This window comes from Chelonia mydas, chromosome 3 (assembly GCF_015237465.2).
Source record: "Chelonia mydas isolate rCheMyd1 chromosome 3, rCheMyd1.pri.v2, whole genome shotgun sequence".
Taxonomy (NCBI): domain Eukaryota; kingdom Metazoa; phylum Chordata; order Testudines; family Cheloniidae; genus Chelonia; species Chelonia mydas.
The window spans coordinates 163,985,363-164,002,082 of NC_057851.1; the positions used below are offsets into that span (position 1 = coordinate 163,985,363).

At 41.4% G+C, this 16,720-nt stretch overlaps 1 protein-coding gene and 1 long non-coding RNA gene across 33 annotated transcripts in view; one reads left to right on the forward strand and one right to left on the reverse strand.

The window, feature by feature from the left end:
* TRERF1 (transcriptional regulating factor 1) overlaps positions 1-13,910 on the reverse strand; it is a 140,910-nt gene extending 127,000 nt beyond the window's left edge. For 3 of the 32 annotated variants that reach the window (XM_037895785.2, XM_043543726.1, XM_043543715.1), the window contains exons 1-2: positions 13,805-13,908; positions 12,865-13,076 (exon numbers count right to left, since the gene is read on the reverse strand). The gene's annotated coding sequence lies outside the window, so the exon portion shown is untranslated. Of the gene's footprint in view, positions 1-12,523; positions 13,514-13,631 lie in introns of those variants that run through there. The other 29 variants (XM_043543727.1, XM_043543716.1, XM_043543725.1 and 26 more) reach the window with 23 other exon arrangements.
* Positions 13,042-14,585, forward strand: LOC119565842. The gene is made up of 2 exons (XR_005224882.1): positions 13,042-13,104; positions 14,074-14,585. It is a non-coding gene; the product is annotated as an uncharacterized LOC119565842 (long non-coding RNA).
* Positions 14,586-16,720: the final 2,135 nt, after the last annotated feature.

Below are 16,720 nucleotides of genomic sequence, written 5' to 3' on the forward strand. Positions count from 1 at the left end.
CAGTAAGCAGTGACTTACCAGTACTGCATACATAGTATGTGTGTCACTGACTCAACCTGAAAGCTTGTTTCATTCACATGAAAATTGAGGCTTGCTTGCTTTCTTATTTTTTTAATCTGATCCACTAGGCCAAATCTTCCTCCTCCTAAAAATCAGTAACAAAACTCCCACCAACTTCAATAGAGCAGATTCAAGAGCTTAATACTACTGTACAGGGCAGGCCTAAAGTTTATTAGATTCCCTACAAAAAGCAGAGCAGGTGCCATCATGCCCACCACTAGACTGAAAAAATATTTTTGTCCTGCTTCCTTTGAAGCGCTTCTGTATAATAGGGGGATCCCAGCAGATAGTATCTGCCGTTGCTTACAGCTGGCCCTTCTATTGAATTAACTGTACTGATTGTCAGCATTCAGCTAGAAGTTTCAAGAGCTAAACTGCACAATACGTATGTGAAGTGTGTACATTTCTAAAAAGTATTAACTTGGTTTACTGCTAACAGAAATAACACGACCCACATGCACTATATGCTGTTAGAGCTGGTACATACAGCTTTACATTTGATGGAACCTAGAATAAATTGCATTGTTCTTTTGTTCTCTTTTATTTTCATGACTTAAAAGGATTAGTTTTAAAGATTCCCTGGAAGAATCTAGAAGTTAAGTGCTACATGTGAAAACAACATTTATGGTAAGCACAGTGTGGGGTTCAAACTTGACAGTTTATCTTTAGGTAAATTACAGAATATAATTACAAAGTAGGCAGAAACACTGCTGCAGCTAAAAGAAACAGCTATAATTACTCATGTAACAGAAGCACTAACCTATGGACCCAATACTGTAAATCCTTACTCATGCAAAGTCCATGGAACTATTCATAGGAGGAAAGACTACTTCAGATAAGTAAAGATTACAAAATTGGGCCCAATCCAAAACACGCTGAAGTCAGAGTTTTGGATAAGGCTCTACATGCACACTTCTACAAAGTCTGGATTGCAACTTCCCTAGTTTTGGGCCATCACTTAAAGGCTTATTTGGATTTTCTTCTTTTAAATCAAGTTAATAAATTGGATCCAAATTATTCTGAGAAAATACCCAGCTTTAAGGGTTTAACATCTCAACATCAGAACATGGCTCTCTGTTAGTACAGAGATCAAGCGCCCAGTCCGAGAGACTGCAATGCCTTTTTTCAAGACAGTGGAATCAATGTGCGCATGATTCACTCATATATATTAAATATTCATATTAAAATTTCTTATTGAAACCTGGATTACAAAAAATGCATATTAAAAATAAATCGTTTAGGACCAGATTCTTTTAGCCTTGCTCATGTTCTGTAGTACTTGACTTTGCAAGTAGCCAGACTACGTCTGTGGGACTATTTGAGAAGTAAGGTACTATTCACCAACAATCAGGGCAGCAATTCAACTCTGTCATTTTACAATTTTTCTCTGGAATTTTCTATTTCGGTACATTATTTCTTAAATCAATGTTTGCTTTTAAAACACAGCTCTTAAACCTCTTGTTTCTACGATAAGCAAGATCAAGTATAAAATTCATCCCCTGTAACGCATCTGTGATTTTCAAACATATGAACAAAGAAATCATCCTTTCATTTTCCCAATAGGAATATTCCCATAGTCCTTCCTTTCTATTATTATAACAACACCTTTAGGAATGTTTCCGTTAAAATTCACTATAATCTGCGTTTTTCAAGAGATCATACTTTCAAAAAAATGGTTCTCCTCCTCCCCTCGTGATCCCCTTTGCTTCCCCTTCTCTATTTTTTACTGTACTGAAAAAAGGCAACAACATTATTATTTTATAGGGATCCATGGCTGATCAGGTTATTGCCCATTAGTCTTGGAGTTATCACACTGGGAACTTCTGCCTTTTAATAGTACAAAGTGGGTTTAGATCTTCTGATGAAAAGGTACAAAGACTCAGCACTATTACTGCTCATTGGTGGGTGGGGAGGGTGAAAGGGGGAAAGAGCTTGACTACATTTTCACAATTTTTCCAGCTCTAATTACTAGTACACTCTTGAAACCAAAGACTGACATGTCGCTGGATCCAAATCATACTTATAAACAGGGTGTAACATAATGCCAGCAACTCATATTCGCAACAACTTTACATTTGAAAAAGTTGTCTGCTGATTTAGAACCAGACCTCCCAGATGTTGTTGGACATGCATGGCTCCAATGGTATGTTACGTCATCAAATCTGAGTGTCACCCCACACACTGCGAGTTCATATCCAACCCAGGACAGAAATCTGAAATAAAAAAGGAGGCAGCTTGCTCCAATCTACTGCTGTCAAAGGGGGTGGGATGCTACGGAACCCATCTAACTGGAGGTTTATAAGAACAGGTTGGACAAACACCTATCAGGGATGAGGTACATATATATAAGTATACGTATATACTTGGTCCTACCTCAGTGCAGGGTGATGGACTAGCTGTTCTCACAAGATCCCTTCCAGCCCTACATTTCTATGTTCTGCCACAGAATCTTATCAAGCTTTCATGGTTTGGCAAATGCAGTGCCTACTACCATTGAATCAAGTTTGGGAGGTGTATATAAATCCCTCTCATTCCTGCTGATGCACTACATTTTCTTACAGACTCATCATTGCTCATGTTCAAAGACATCCAACAGTATTGGTTGCCATGTTCCTACAAACTGCCCTATCTTGAAGCAATGGAATGGCAGGTGGTATTCCTTTGCAGAGGAGGCAAAAATGCCAGTATAGGCACCCGAATTCATGTACAGAGTAGTGCTCTCTGCCCTACTCTGATCTGGGTGTTGATGATCACATCAACTATGTTGCAGAAGCAATTTAGAAACTTCAAACTTGGACCTCAGATATGTTATATGAAGCACCTTGGTTCATGTTTTTACCATGTCTACAAGACATGTCAATCTCTAAGGTGTTTTTCTGACCTATTTTTTCCATGACCTGTTTTTGTTGGCTCAATATATATATTGAGCAATATAAAATTTACAAATAAAAAACCCCACACATCCCACAATGTAGACCATACCTGAGGAAAAACCATTTAAGAAAACAAATAGATTATAGATACTTTTGAACTATCACAATTAGTGTGTTTCCATCAGTTATCTTTAATCTCTGATTGGAAATGAGCAGCAACAAAAAAAGTAATAATTCTGGAAGTATGTACTGAAATTGCAGATACTAAAACAGAGAAGCGCATACACACACAAGCAGCTACCTACGTGGGAGACATTCAGTTGAGTTTGAACAGTACTGCATGCTGAACAGACAACTAAAATATCAGCCCTTGTTGAGACCTGCACCATAGAATATGTGTTAACACTTACTGCTGCTTTTGTAATGGTATACTGAAGTACAGTGGTGTTCCTTTGAAACGTGGAGTATCTGTACTTCAAAGGTGAAAACACAGAGTTTTGTACTAAACTATTTTGTACCTGACACACCAAGTGTGTGAAGCAACAACAAAACTGCTGATGCTGTGTTAAACATAATGAAAACTGGCTATTAGATGACCCAGAGGACAGCCCTTCGTACAGCTAGATAGTAGCCCCAGGTTTGGTAGCGATTCTGGGAGTCTTGTTTTTGATCCTGAAACTCTTTTAAAGCTCTACTGTGGTCTAGGAGCCATCACAAAGGTGAGACTTTCAGCCTTCAGAGAAGGAAAACAACATGAAATGCTCTCTCGTGTGTTACAAATGGCAAGTTCTGCCTCCATCTCAAGGAAGACTGCCTGTCTGCAAGGTAAGTACAGCTCCTAAAAACTGGGATGTGACAAAACAAGAGAAAAGGCAAACTAAAATGATATGACTAGCAAGAGATTTAAGGATCTCATAATACAGCCAGAGTAATGGCCTTGTGGACATGAAGGCTCCATCAGCCTACACGGGAGGTAAAGAAAAACTCATATTTGGCTGGGACCTTCTAAGTTTTATAGTTTGGGGGCAGAAGTAAAACTGTGTTACCTCATATTAAAAATAGGTCAGGCTTAATTTCTTATTCAATAGATATAATTACTAAAGAGACAAATCTCATCTTTGTCCGAAAGTGAATAACTACAAAATGCAGGTTTAATCTATTAACAAAGATTGTGTCTACACTAGAAAAACTAAGAATTGTAATTTTCCACCAGTAGAGCACCAACGATGGTACAAATGGGTGAGACTTGATGGCAGTAAAAATGTCCTACTGCTGTCCTCACTACATTTTCCACCATTGCTACCACTGGTGATGCTGCAAAAATTTTGAGTTATGAGTCCCAGATTTGCCAATGAAGATGCAGCGTCATTTACAATTTGTGTAGCCTTTCTTCATATACTGCTAACTAGTCTGAGGAGAGTGAATAATCTGTGACCAAACTGAATATTAATAGATTGTAACTTTTATGCCTTAAAACAGTTGTCTTCACTTCTACATTTTCAGAATTGAATACAGTATCTCCCAATTGTGTTTTTTTATTTTTCACTTACAGTACAATAACCAAGCATCTGAAGTCACTTACATGAGATATATTAATTTATTTGAGCATGAGCTTTCGTGAGCCACAGCTCACTTCATCGGATGCATCCGATGAAGTGAGCTGTGGCTCACGAAAGCTCATGCTCAAATAAATTGGTTAGTCTCTAAGGTGCCACAAGTCCTCCTTTTCTTTTTGCGAATACAGACTAACACGGCTGCTACTCTGAAACATGAGATATATTATGACATTGAATACTACACATTGTCTCATATGCAAACTGATGACCATTTTAATTCTGTATGAATAGCAGAAGGTTACTCAAATACAAGTGAAGCTTTTCAAATAAATATATTTCACAATTTCTATGGGTACAGTACGTAGTTAGAAACATGACCCTGCAAAAAAGTAAGTATGTACTTAATTATACACACATGAATGTTCCCACTGCAGGATCATTGTGTTAGATGTTTACCTTATTCACCTATCCAACATTACACATCTGGGGAGAAAGCCATTACTCTGTTCAGAAAGAGCAGAACTTCTGCTTAAGCCTAGTCTACGCTTAAAAGTTTATGTATTGGCAGATCTTTACCTGCAAAAGCTTCACAGTGTAGATGCAGCTTATACCAGCAAGAAAGCAGCTTATACCAGTTCAGCTTATCCCAGTTTGGAGAGTGAAATAAACCATACAGGAAAAAGCACTTTCATGCTGGTGTAACTGCATCTACAGGAGGGCTGTACAGAAATGACACCCAAAACACAAAAAAACAAACATAATTCCCTAACTGACACTGCTATAACAGCAAAGATTCTATTGTACCTCTGGCCTTAGATAGATTTCCGCATCCACATTTTAACACATCAACCCAGAGATTGTTTATATAAAAAGAGAATGCTAACTTTCTCTCTCTCTCTCACACACACACACACACACACACGGAGAGTGGGGAAAATGCCAACTCCCCCCATCAATTAGAAGAGGGGGAGAAATGAAGGGATGCAGCACGTTTTCTTTTTTTCAGTCAGAAAAGTGTTATGCAACTTTTTTTCCCCTTAGATATAAAATTTAAGAAGAAAATCCTGGATGTGTTTAAATGTAACAAACATTTAAAGTATCTCTAAAGTTATCTCGTTGTTTTATAGGGCAGGAAAGCAAAGTCATTTTCACACGACTGTCATGGAAACCTCTACAGTATTCTTCTGCCTTACAGAGAAATTAATATAGTGTAAGCTCCGTACCCCGAAACATACACAGAGTCCTTAAAAAGTGGGATGTCTAATCAGGAGCCATGTAAATACAGAGTCCTCTAAGGATATTACATTATTCTTTCTACACTTAGTCACCACCACTCTCAGAAACCCAGCTGCCAATATGACCATCCCTCGCTGCTTAGGGTAAGTTGCTGCTAGACTTGTACTTGCCTATCAAAGTAATATTTTCCCAACACCATATTTCGACAGTTTTATCATAGGATTTCTTTGGGGGGCCCCCTGCATCAGTCACAACTTTCCCTCTACCTATTAGCATGCATAAGGTATCAAAAAAAATCCAGATATCAGAAAACAGCAATGCTGCTTCAATATAGAGACAATGGAGTCAAAGTATTGCAATTTTTTTTTCCATGCAGCACTTCAAGGACACATCACAACTCAGCCTCTTTCAGAAATCTTAGAACAAGCAGCTAACAAGAGGGGAAAAGATTGACTGTTTTCTATTTAGACTAAAGTGAGACACTAGAAAACGTGAGATATGGCCTTGAATGGCTGTTTTAACAAATGTCTCTTATTTTGGGGAAGGGAAAAGTTAATCTTGGTTTGTGCCCATATGGCTCAAAAAAATGATCTACCCACAGGGATACTATGCCAGTGAAGAGTACTGAAGAACTCAGTGCTCCAGATAAAAATCTGACAAATTTTCCAACAGTGACATGGGACAAAATATACCTTTTCATACAAGTCTACATAATAGCAGTATCTTGGGTCTTTCTGTAACACAGAACTAGACAACTATGCAAACTTAGGTGGGCTGTTTGCATGATCTGTATCACACTTCATTACAAAGTAAGCTAAAACCACAAAACTAATTTCACTTTGAACCTCAAAATGCACTTATAAAAATATTACAGTACTCATTCAGAATGCTGCAGTATCTCTACTGTAAGATGGAGTGTTTTGGACTACTGTTGTATAATACAGCAGGATACAGTACTGACAACCCAATGTATTCAAAAATCATGGGTCAGGCCCCAAAAAACTATGAGACTGGCTTAAAGATCACAAGTTTTAAAAAAAATAACAATTGTGAGCTCTCTTCATTTGCCTTCTTGGTTTTGAGACTTTAGGACAGTCTCAGGTCACATTTTTCAACTTGTCTCTGCAACCAGGAGGGCTACATTTTTTTTTTTTTTTTTTTTTTTAAAATAATGAAATCCGAGATGATCATATACTTACAACACTGCAGGAGCTCAGACTTTAAGAAAATCACCAAATACCATGAGACTCACAACAAACTCATAAGAGTTGGCAAAACTAGGTATACATATTTGGGCTTGTAAATATTAGATTTTTTAATTGGATAATGTAGATAAATACTGATTTCATCATACAAACACAAACTGAGGAAAAATATTTCCATTGATAATCATCAAAATTTACACAAATTATGCAAAGTAAGAAAAATGGTGCTTGAGAATTTATTACACTTGATTTAAGGCCATTTACTTTGTATATTCTGACATGATATTGCCAATTTGTGTTTTAACAGTTATAAAGCTTTAACTTTTTTAATCTCAACATTGAATGGCATTAAATAATTATTCTCTGATGTCCCCATTGTCTGAACCCCCCATAACTGTGAAAATTTAAATACATAATAGAAAAAAGTGCTTAAAAATAAACATTAATTTTATCCACCAAAATTATATAAAAATAATTATTCTGCCCATCCTATTTTAAGGGCAGAATATAATACAGTACTTTTGGGGGACAAAATCTGCCCTGGCCTGAAGGGTCACTGCAGTTCCTGGACACAGCTAAACCTTGACCCCTCTCTTCAGGCAGGATACAGCAAGCCCACATAGAGTATCCACACCCACTGGTGCATGAAGCTCGGTCCTACTGGGACTCCTGGAATGAGGTGTCTAATTGGGGCAGTGTAAATAAAGAGTACTCAATTGGAAATAAAGAATCCACTATTATTCTTACCACCCACTACCACTTTCTATGACCCAGCGTCAATATGACCATCTCTCACTCCTTCAGATCAAGTTGCTGGTCATTAATATTATCCTTGTACTTGCCTTAGGAGAGTTTGGGGATCCAGGCCTACGCAGATTCTTTGACCAGTTGGATCCCCCATTCCAGTCTCTTGCCAGGGCCAGACTCAACAACTGCCTAGATCTAGACCCTCTATGAATGGGCAAGCTGTTCCCCTCACCTGCCAAAGAGCCAGGGGCAAACATGCTCCCCAACAACGTAGAATGGGACTGTGGAATATTGTACATAAGTGCTACACACTCCCATGTGCCAGTCAAAAGCAACCACATTGGTTATTTTCTCCCAAAAAAAGATTAAGAAAAAGTAAGTTTTTTTTTAAAAAATATCCTTTGAGTCACGCTTAGCCATACCCTCTGAAGGACGAGCAGCCCTTCTTAAAATATATTTGAATGTGCTATTTTCTGTTTCTCTTAGAAGGCAGGATTTCCCCCATTACCCTGAAATTGATTAAAAGAATATTAATATGTTTCTCAAAGCTAAACATGATTTAAGAACAGGTTTTATAGTACTGTATGTGGCTAAATACCTGGAATTTGCTTTCTTGGATATTTAGTTTAAACTGAAGACCCCATCTGGCAAACACTCTAGCATCTGTGTAACTTTAGTGGGACTATTCACATAATTAAAGTCAATGGTACTACTCACATGAATAAAGTTATTCAAGTGGTTAAATGTTTGTAAGATGGAAGTCACAAAGAGAATTAGTATGTGTGCATAGATTGTATTTGTAACTGTATCTAACAGTGTCAAACAATATTTTAGAGTTTTAAAAATGTAATTTTAATTAAGCTTTGTCATTGGTTCAGGAATACCGAACCAGGAATTCTTTTATTGGGGGGAGGGGGGAGGGGAAGGAATGAATACTACTCCTTCATAATTATCACACCTTCATTTTTTTAACATTCATGTTTTCAATGGAGCTAATAACATCTTTTAAAAGACACTGCGTTACTGTATAAATGGCACTGCCATGTCACACAGACATCTTCATATACGGATGCCAGTACAGACCTGAGAACACTGTTTTGCTTAGCTACTGTACTGCTGAACTATCAAGAGAGAGAACAAATATTTTTCTCAAATGTTTTGCCACAATAACTTATATTTTTGAATTTCTCATTCCCTGGCAGATTTAAAACCAAATTTTAAACTATTCACAACAGAGTAAGCCTTATACTGAACTATTACAATCCCCTATTTTAAAACTATTTTGGGTTGAAACTCAGAACTAAATCATTCCATCAAAATACAAGCAGAAAGCGGGAGAAATCTGACTGGATATTGACAAAACCAGGCCAGTACATGAGGAAGGGCGGAGAACACGAGCTCAAGCAAAATCATTCCCCACTTCTGGATCTGACAAAGGACCTCCATGGAAACTGCATGGGTTCAGGGCTCCCAACCTTTAAGGAGCATGGCTAGGTGAAAAAACACGGTGGAGCTTATATTGAGCTGCTGTCCCTAGCCTAAATGCAGCTAATCAAACAGCAAAATATTTTGCAAAAATAGGGAGTTTACCATCAAGTTTTAGAAAAATGTTGATGTCCTCTCATTAATAAAAATGTCTCAGTACTGCATTACTCCATGAAGTACACAGGACGTAAGAGTACTGTCCTTACATTTTTCTCATATTCTCCACCTGTTATTGAGGGAGTTACATTAACCATCTAACAATGATAGTTACTTTCTTGGATTCCTGAAAAGACTAAACTAGCCAGAAAAATTAAACTGATGGAATTTAAGTCAAAAACCTAGGAACTTCCTAGTTAAATGGATGTGCCTTCCACAAAAATGAACCTAAACTGAAACATGTACACATTTTATGTTATTGAACATTGTCATGCACTTGGAGGCATGTGACCAAGAGCAATATACAGACCTAAGACAATAAATGAGTAGGAAATAAAGCCTGAGTCCATCCCCATGCAAAATGAGTCACTTAACATCAGACAAAGAATTTAGTCATGCTCTGGTTTATTTACTTGAATACCACATCATTTTCAAATGGGTCAAACGGCAGGGCAGGACACCTAGTGAACTATTCAACAGCCTGATCCTGCACTGAAGTCAATGGCAGAATACACATTACAACAATGTGATCAAGACTGGCCCTATCATTTCACTTAAGGGCCTGATTCTGCATTGCAAACTCATGTAAAACTCCCACTGCACAGCTCATTTTTAAAAATCATTTTGTCCTTAAAGCTACATTATTCGTATCTTTTCTTTTATATAGAATCTGTCACTCCGCAGTTTGACTAAGTAGTCAGATGTCTGAACACTGCTCAGTTTCTTGCTGAAGTTTTCTGGCTTCATTTTGTTACATAAACATACACTGCTATTCAAGCATAGCAGAAAGGATTAAAAAAAGATATTAGTTATTACATAACTTGTGTGCAGGTCTTATGTATTGACTTTTAATTCTCTCAAAGTACACATATACCTAAAAACTATGAAAATCGTGTTAACTGGCAATTCACAAATGTTAGCCTAAGGGAAGTTTATAATGCAACTTTTTCATGTGACAGAGAAAATCATTTAACTAAATAAAAACAAGCCTATTTGTTATGCTGTACACTCCCTTTATTTATAGCAAAGCCTTTTAAATTAACATCTTCAAAGTCCCAAAACATATATAGAGTATTTGAACCCAATAGTATATTTGATGTTAAATGTATGCCTTAACAAACCTTATACAAAAGTGAACATACCTCAAAAGGAGTGGCCTATAGTAGCATGGCAGGCAAGGCCTCGAAATGTAATAAAATGTCTGAATTTTCTTTGATCTATTGTAATACCAATCAGAGGACATCAGAGAAATAGCTCTGCTCCAGGCCAATTAATGTCCAGTCAAGACCACAAATTAAATAAAACGATACAAAAAATGTTCTGTGCATGAAAACTATGTGTACAAATGGTTCGTCCATACCATATAGATTTTTGTGCCTTAATTAAATACATATTTACAGGTTTTGAAAAAGGAAAATATTTAGGCTCTGACCCTGCAAAGTTCTCCACATGAGTGGATCCCTGTGCAGGGCTCACTCCATATTCGTGTCTTACAGTAATATTTTAGTTGCCAGAGACATAAACAATCAATCAGTTTATGTCTCTGGCAACTAAAATAATCACATTTTCTCACAAATAGTTTTGTTATTATTCACATTTTCTAATGCTCTGTTATTTTAGTCTGTAAAGATCTACACCTATCTTAAGTAATTTGTTGACACAGCAAAGATGTATCAATTTATTAGACCTAAAGTACAAAATTTGCAAAGTTTACACCTGAAAAGTCAAGTAACTGACTGACAGACATGAAAAACTAATCTATAAAGCAAGCAGAGGAAGAAGAAAGCATTATCCATTTGTCAACTGGTTAACTGATTATTAATTTTACTTGTAAAACATCTGTCTTGTATTTAGACATCTGGTGTACAGTTTTGCTCTTTACTCCATACATTTCAAGAGACCACAAAATTAAGTAGTTGTGTGCTTAAAATCAGTGACAGTGACCAGTTTATTGTACATTCCTTATCTGAGGAAAGCAATAATATATAATTTCCAAAGAATAAAAATATAAAAAAATTAATTCCTATACAACCATGTGATTCAGCTGTAACAGCCTCTTTAGACAATTTCCGATAGAAAACTTAAATGTGATCTTGTTAGAAACACAACAGATTCACAAACATGGAAGTAAATTAGCAAATCAATATTTCAAGTATGTGACACACTGAACACACTTGCATTTTGTCAGCCTCACCATACAGCTAATTCAAAGTACCATTTCTGATCCAGTATTTGAAAGCTATTTACTGGCCATTAAGTAGGAACCAAGCCATTATCTTGCCATAAGAGATCACAATATAAGTACAATTACAGCAAAATGTTTCAGAACCTGAATCCACATCCCTTTCCAACTTCCCCAAGAACCAACCACCACCAGCCCTAATTACCTTGAATCCTAAACCCTTTTCAGGGGTGCACATCAAGCCCAAACCCCTTTTAAATGCAAAGCCCACAGCATACATCCGTACCTAATTTCAGGCTTTTGGCCTGAGAAGTAGGGATTTTTCAAACTCTGGGGCCTGCCTCCAAAGTCTCTGGACTTTCAGTATTGCAGCTCTGATGTGACACTGAATAGAATATGGGAGGAACCTCTACAGGCAGGCTGCAAAAAGGCAATTCTAAGAGCCACGTTTTTCAGAATCACAAAGTACTGGAACATATTATTTTCCTGATTTTAAAAGCACACTTTTATCTTAGGCAATATTTTTGTCACTTGCCAAGGAGAAACCATAGGACAGAGATTTAGGGAGTGGCCAAGATGAAAATCTCAGGTTTTTCTATTTCCCACTGTAGGCAGGTATGGCAGCATATTATCAAACGCCAAATCCATGCATACAGTAACTTGCCACACCACAGCATTGACACAAATGCACCATGTGAAAAGATTCATCCCTAAGGAGTCCTGCGGTTTCTCGCTTGCAGATTGAGAACTTTACCACATACATTCACTTTAATTCCATTCCCTAAGGCCTGCACACCGCCCTCCCCCCCCCCCCCCCCAAAAAAAAAAAAAGGCGCAAGCACAGGACACTGTAATAAACTGCCAGCCCCTTCTCCCTGCTGGGATGTCTTGCAACAGAGGGAAGAGGCTGCAGGGAGGGCCTCGCCTACTCAGCAGTACAGAGCGAGAGTGAGCTGCAAACTTTTTCTTTATTTAGGGGAGCCCCAGCTAATGCAAAATTAAACTTGCTAAGCATTTACCTACCTGGTATAAATCTGCAACAAGTGCATGCAGGATCCGGGAACACAGACCTGGCCGGACTGGGCACACTTTTCCCCTTTTTGGGGGGCGTTGATGGAGCAATTTCAATACTAATTTATTACAGAACTGCCTTTGCTCGGTCCTACTTTACTTACAGTACAGATCTCGTCCTGTAAACAAATATCGCTCCGCCAGGAAACATACTCCTCCCTCCCCTTCCCCCATGCAATACACCCTCCCCTAAGCAATTGCACTGGGAGCGAAGGAGTGGTGGCAATATCCACCCACCTCCCCACACACTTTGCAAGCCCACGCTAGGAAAGGCTCCGAGAACCAGGACATACCTTTTGCATGATCCCCCTTTGCACGCCCCGCCTAGTGATCGGGGGAGAGGGTCGTTGGGGGGGGGTTCTTTCTTGTAATCTCTGATGCAAAATCCCAGTGTCAGCAAATCGCTGTCAAATTATTTTCTTGCAAAAGAAAAAAAAAAGCAGAAGCAGAAATGGGCGGAGGCTGGAGGAGGCGAGCGGATCCCTCCGCCGAGATGGGTCGGGCCCTGGGGTTGCGAAGCAGGAAGTAACAAGGTGTCAGCAGCAGCGATCGCCCTGAAACCCCCTCCCAGGCTGCCGCGCAACGCCCCGCCCGCAGCCGCCCCGGAGCTTTGGGTGCAGGGAGGGGCCAGGCCACGCGCGTGGGCTGGTCCCTTCCCGGGAAGCCGGGCTGGGCTCTGCCCAGCTACCCCCCTCTCAGCGCTGCAAACTCGGCGCAGGTGCGGGAGCCTCCGGCCAGCGGCGCCCCGGGGCGGCCACCCCCAGCCCCCGGGAGGCGGGCGGAGAGCTGGCGGCCGGGCCCCGGGCTCCCCGGGGATACGGCGCTGCCGGAGGCTGCCGGGCGTGTTGCCTCTCGCCGGGGGCGGGGGCGGGGGCGCTGGACGGGGCTGCAGCTCGTTGGGCTGAACACCCGAGGCGGCTCCATGGGCCCAGGCGCAGCCAAGCGCTCGCGGCCCCGGGGGGCAGGCGCTGCCTTGGCACGGCGCCCCGGGGACGGGGGGGCGGGCGCGCGCGCCCCCCGCGAGGCCGGGCAGGTCTGGCTGAGGCGCGGGCGCGCTCACCCTCTCCGGGGCATGGGGGGGTGACGAGGCTGGGGCGGGCGGCTATGACGCCCTGCGGGCTCTGGGGAGAGTTTCCCCTTCCTCACGCGCCATGACTGCCCAGCGCGGGGGAGGGTCACACACAGGGAGCCGCTCTCCTGGGCCGGCTGGTATTGGCGCAGCGCTCCCCGGACCTGAGCCTCTCTCTGCCTCGTGGCTCCGCCCCCGCCCCCCCCCCCCCCCCCCCCCCCCGCTCCGGGAGAGTGGGCGGCTGCGGGAGGGGACTTCGCTCGCTGCGGGCGGGCTCGGCCGCCGGCGCCGCTCCATTTTGGTGAGCGGGCTCGGCGCACAGGTGGAGGCGTCGTGCCCTCGGCAGGGGCTGCCACGCGCCGGCGTCGCCCTCGGCCCCGGGGCGGTGTCTGCGTTTCGGGCTCCTCGTCAAGGCTTTTTTTTTTTTTTAAAGACCGCGAAAGCCGCACCAAGTGGCTCAGCCGGCTAGCCATCGTCTGAGTCACGTCTGAAAATAGCCACCACACCTTTTCCCGGGAAGCGTTCGCTCCTGCACCGCACGCACCGCATTGTCTGGGGCTGGCCGCTGGGGACAGGTTTCACACTGCACTTCCCCGTGGCTGTGAAGGGTTTCGCAGTGTGCGGGTAGGTTGGCAGCTGCCAGTGCCCCTGCGAACTCGCTCTCTCTAGGCTCCTGAGTGATGGCAGGTGGGTTGCTGTAGGAAAACATCTGGAAAAGGAAGAAACAGCTGACTATGCTGGTTCTAGGTCCTGTTCCTAGGGAAAAGAGTGACAGTGACAAAACTCCCGTTGATTGGGATTGGAACAGAATCAGGTCCCCAGCGTTGGCATTTATGATTTCTGTCTTATAAGGCAAGTGGTTTCCAAACTTTAACAACCTGTGATCCGATGAAGTGGGCTGTAGCTCACGAAAGCTTATGCTCAAATAAATTTGTTAGTCTCTAAGGTGCCACAGGTACTCCTTTTCTTATTATGAAAATGGCAACACTCTTCCAAGATCTCACTTTCATAGCTTGTATCACTTTGAATAAGGCTGTTATATGACAAGGCTCCAATGTTTCATCAAGGAGTATCAGATGTGAAACAGCATGAAGGTATTTAAGAAGCCAACTCAAAGAGTTCCTCCTACACAAGCATTCAGGTCTTGAGCAGTCCAGGCAAACAACGCATGTTACAACAAAGCTTAAACTTGTTCTTCATAATAATTTAAAAAACAATACTACCTGCCTATTTAATTTAAAAACACCAAAAAATATCCACCTCCCTTTCCATTTCTTATAAGGAGTCTTGAAGTTTAAATCTCCTCACTGTGATAGATATGCTTGCTTTGATCTGCTTCGCCTTTGGAAGTCTAGGGGCTCCAGGCTGCTGGCCCCATGCTGCCCGGGGTCCCGAGGGAGCACTCTGGCAGCCACTAGGGAATTTTTTTCCGAGAATCCCCTGTAACATTTCGCAAACCCCCAGGGGTTCACGAATCCCAATTTGGGAACCACTGTTATAAGGGTTACTTCTTAGCCTCACCTCACACCATTATATAGATTTGCTGGTTGCATATACAAGAGCAATACGGGCCAAATGCCCACTTTTAAAAAAAAAAAAAAAAAAGTGGGGCACACCCCCCTTCTGGAGTGCAGAGGAATGTGCAGGGGGGTGAACAGTGATGCCAGCCTTGTGAGGGAGGGAGGCATGGTTTAGCTGAGCAGCTACAACTGTGCGAGGGGCAGGCTGGGTTTGGGCGAGCAGCGATGCCAGCCCCAGGCAAGGAGCAGGCTGGGCTCGGACAAGAGCCCTGCATGGAAGGGTGGGGAGGGCCGGGCATAGGCCAGCCCCATGTATGGGGGCAGGCGGGGGGAGGCAGGGCTTGGGCCAGCCCCATGTGTGGGGGGAAGGGGCAGGGCTTGGGCCAGCCCCATGTGGTATCCTGTTTTCCCTTTGGGAAATATCGTCACCCTATACCACTGTCATTAATAATTTAATCTTCCATGAGACCACTTTTGTTGATAATATAGATCAATGTGATAGGGAAAAAATGTAATGACCCCCAATTGACAATTGCACTTCTATTTCCTTCTGTCATTTAAAATGTCGGTATTTTTCCATTCAACCACACAACCAAATTCTAACTTTAATTTTGCTTAAGTGAAAAATACTACATTCAAGTGTGTTAAGTTTGCAAATACCTTTTGGATATGTGACTTCTGTTCTTGGGGGCAATGCTGTGCAAAATCTATGCTGAGCTTTGGAATCAATAGCTGGTTTGTTTGCTTGATGTAGTCCTAAATTGTGTAAATAAACTACATTGAAAGTAGAACTCAAACCACAGCTCAATATGTCCCATCTATGTATTTTTTGCATCTGATTTGGAAATGAAAATAAACCCATATTGCTTATGATTTCCAAAATAACTCCTGAAAATCAGGAATCCAAACTAATGCAACTCATTTAATAGGTCAGCCCCAGAATCTCGACTCAGACAAATCAGGACAGCATTCTGTATGGGCTGGACTTGTGGTGATACTTAGTTTACTCAGAACATACAAGCTCATATTATAATTCTCAACACAGCAGTAAATATTCATTAAAATTTTAAAACTAGCATACAAAAATTATTCTCATGCAGCTTTCCAACAAATTTCCCCTTGTTATTCTACCATAACAAGTGGGAAGGCACAGACAATCTCTTCTGCATTAGGCAGGCGATTAGCTTTGGCCAGTAATTCAGAAAAAGATACCTGGGATGACGATAGCTTTAGACTATACTCCTGGCATGTGTTGTGCAATTTATGGATCGACTGGGTGCAGAGAGCCTGAATTTCCCTTTCAAACATTGCAGACTAGGAAGTCTGAGAGCGGGGGTGGAAGTCTCCACAGTTGTGAACAAGCAAAGCCCACTATTATTTATAGTATTCAAACTTAAGAGGCAATTCCATTTTTATGCATGATGATGAAGGTACAAACGTATGTTGGGAATAATGCAGTGCACTTACAGATATACATGGTAACAACCCAGGAAATGTCTTTTGGTGACTGCTACCACTTTGGAGAGACAAAGAGAGTGAGGTAATATTTTTTATTGGTCC